General features: G+C 43.8%; 1 long non-coding RNA gene across 1 annotated transcript in view; it reads left to right on the plus strand.

The window, feature by feature from the left end:
* The first annotated feature begins 162 nt into the window (after positions 1-162).
* Positions 163-3,183, plus strand: part of LOC109303684 — a 28,623-nt gene continuing 25,602 nt past the window's right edge. The window contains exon 1 of the long non-coding RNA XR_002099166.1: positions 163-281. This is a non-coding gene — a long non-coding RNA (uncharacterized LOC109303684). The remainder of the gene's footprint in view (positions 282-3,183) is intronic.

The following is a 3,183-nucleotide window of genomic DNA, read 5'->3' on the forward strand; positions in this document are numbered from 1 at the left end:
GAGTTCTGCTACAGTGCCCATACCATAGCCCAGGTGGGCTGTGCAGTCTCTGGCCAAGTCTGGTAGGTGAGCAGCAATGCTGTCACAGGGACCACATGCTGTTGCAGGTGGCAGCAGGTAAGCCCCCACTTCCAGGCAGAAGCCCCCACTGCCACACTGCTGCAGTGGGTAGAGGGTGCAGGGTCCACTCTAGGTTAGGGCTGCTTCAGCTGTCCAGCTGGCACAAGGGGCTAGTGTTCCCAGATACCAACTAGCTCGCCCTTAGCAGCTCCTGAGGGCAAGTGAACAAGTTCTGTTGTATTTTCTTGAGGAATAAATGAATAACTTCAAGTGCGGATTGCTTTCTTGCTGCGTTTGATATAGTTCTAAAAAACAGGTATAGATTTACATGGCCTCTTTACTAAGACAAAGGGATGCTGAATTTTACCAAGGAGTTGCTCACCAAGGCAGCTTTTTACACTGCTGGGGACAGCACTTGTGACTGGGCAATCCCCTTCCTTTCCAGGCTGGCCTTCCCCTACACAGGTTGCTGTAGGGGAGCAGGGGGATTGCCTGTCTCTGGCAGTCTCTCCTACCCAGAGTGCTGCTACTAAGAGTGGCCTGGTCCTGCTCAAAGGTGCACACTTCTGGGCTGGGCCAGGCCAGGCTGGCACCATATGGCACAGGCACCATGGGATCTCAGATTAATTGGAAGTGTAGACATGCCTGTAGAGAGCTAAAGGAACATAATGACCCTATGTGCCCATTATCTCAGTTTTTTTAAAGCCTCTCATTTGTTGTACTCAGTTCTGCCCTGTAATGAAGGAAATTATAGTTATACCTCCATTATGCTGTTGTAGTCATACAAATTTATCCAATAATCAAACTACATTTGGCATGAATGGGACAGAGCTGTTTTAACCCAAGAAGAGTCAAGGACTGGTTATAAACCTGAGAATGCTCTTTGAACAGTACAGTGAGGAGACAATGGCCAGAAGCTGCTTCTTCAGGCATAATATCCTCCATTTCTTTTGCAATCATATGCTTTTATGGGTGGAGCAGAATCATGCCTTACACCTTCCCACACAGAGCAGGTCTACATCTCTAGACTCAAGGCCACGTAGGCAGGCAAGGTTCTTGTGTGGTTTGTTAAGCTTAAGATAGGAGGCAGGAGTTCTAGGCAAAGTTTCTCTTTTATTTCCAAAGAAGCAACTAGCCTCTCAGAAATTACTGGTGCCTTGGGCATCAGTACTTTGCACAGAGCAGGCCATGAAACTTAGCTTTTGTTTATCTCTCATTAAGATGCATGCGTATAGGTCTGTCAGCAGCTGTTCCATTTATGCATGTGTATTATGATAGAATAAAAGTTTAGGGAGCAGTTCAAGATCCTACTCCATAAAAGCTGGTATCTATTCTGGACCAGTTCCCCATGTGCTTTCAGGGGTCTGTCAGCTCTAGCTCCTACTGTGAGGATTCTCCAGATGAAATGGTCAGATATTCTCTCTCTAAAATGATTATGTTATCTGCATGCATTCTATTTTCTGCAAGTATGGGGTAGGCATGCCTCAGAGGGTATTATATCATGCCATTCTGCTCAAAATTTTACTTCTGGTGATTGGTTCATTTCCAAATACAGAGTGGCATATGGTCCTCCGATAATTACAGTTTTCTTCTTTTCTTGAATGTTTCTGTGCAATAAAAGTAGTTGAGGAGCTCTAAATATGGAATAGCACATTAACTTCACCAAATGTAGTTAATTAAATATTATCTGATACTTGTCTTTACAATTATCTTCCACTCTCCAACCCATATGTGCACTGTATTGATTGTTAAGTTTACGCACGGAAGACTCTAATGCATGAATGAATGTGTGGTTTTGTTAATATGTGCTTTTTATGATGCTGTATTCTCTTTCCTTGTAAAATGGTTACAGATACATATTTGTGTAAGTATAACCAGTACTGAAGTATCTTAATGTTTTTTAAGGCCAGAAGAGGGGAAAGCAGATATTAAGTAGAAGACTGGGATCTCAGTGTCCCTGTACATGTGTGCAAATACAGAGCAGGGAACTTAATAAGAAGAGCCAAAAAAAATTCAGAAGTTGGGTATGGTAGCTACCAGTACTAGAGTCATTCAGTAGCCCTTTCTGCAGTTGCATATATGCTTTTATTAAATACAAGCAGTTTTACAGGTTCCAGACATTCACCATTTCAGAGTGAAGGTAATCAGAGGTTGGTAACTATAATGTAGGGGTTAAACAGACCTATAGGTTCAACAGGTGATCATCACAGGTCTAGAATGTGTCTGTGAGGGCTGGGTCTCCATACTGCAATTCTTTGAATACAGGTGATCTAACATTAGTGCTAGGAAAGTCCTTTACCATACTGTTCAATCCACCATGATATAGTACAGAGCTACAGAAAAATATAGGAGACAGTAGTTTTCATTCTTAGAGGATACACAGCCTAGAAAATTATGTTTAAGCTTTAAGCTAGTTGTTTTAAACTGGTACTTTTTTTCTATTTAAAGAGAGAAAGGACACTGTTCACAGAGCTGAAAGTTTGTATTGAAGACTTGGTTAGGATTACAGTGGTGATATTGTGCACTACAGAGCATAAGTCTTACAGAGGTCCAGGAGCTGGATATTTTATATACCAATCTCAATTAGTATGCCACTTTGGATACATGCTACAATCAACTCCTCCTGAGGGCTCATGTTTGGGATAATAACTGAGAGGATCCCCAAACCTATCCAGCCCACAGACCCCCACCCCATGATACTTATCCATGTGGGCACAAATAACACAGCTCAGAACAGTCCTGGCCAGGTCATGAGTCACTACAGGCCTCTGGAGGCTAGGCTCAAGGGTCTGTGGGTGCAGGTATTTTTTTCCTCAATCCTCCTGGTTACGGGTCATGGGCCTGGAAGGGAGAGGTGTATCAGAGAGGTCAACAGAAGACTCTGGAGATGGTGCCACCACAAGGATTGGGCTTCTTCAACCATGGTCCACACTTCAGATGAAGAGGCAGCAGCTTGTTGGGGAGGCATGGCCTCCACCTCACCCTGACAGGGAAGAAGATCTTTTTGGCCTGGATGGCTGACCTACTTGACGGGGCTTTAAACTAGGATCACCAGAGGATGGGCAGTCAATAAACAGTTCTAGCCCAGGTCACAACAACCACAGTACTAACAGTTAGGTAGCC

Source organism: Gavialis gangeticus, unplaced genomic scaffold (genome assembly GCF_001723915.1).
Source record: "Gavialis gangeticus isolate Ggan-Ray unplaced genomic scaffold, GavGan_comp1, whole genome shotgun sequence".
NCBI lineage: Eukaryota > Metazoa > Chordata > Crocodylia > Gavialidae > Gavialis > Gavialis gangeticus.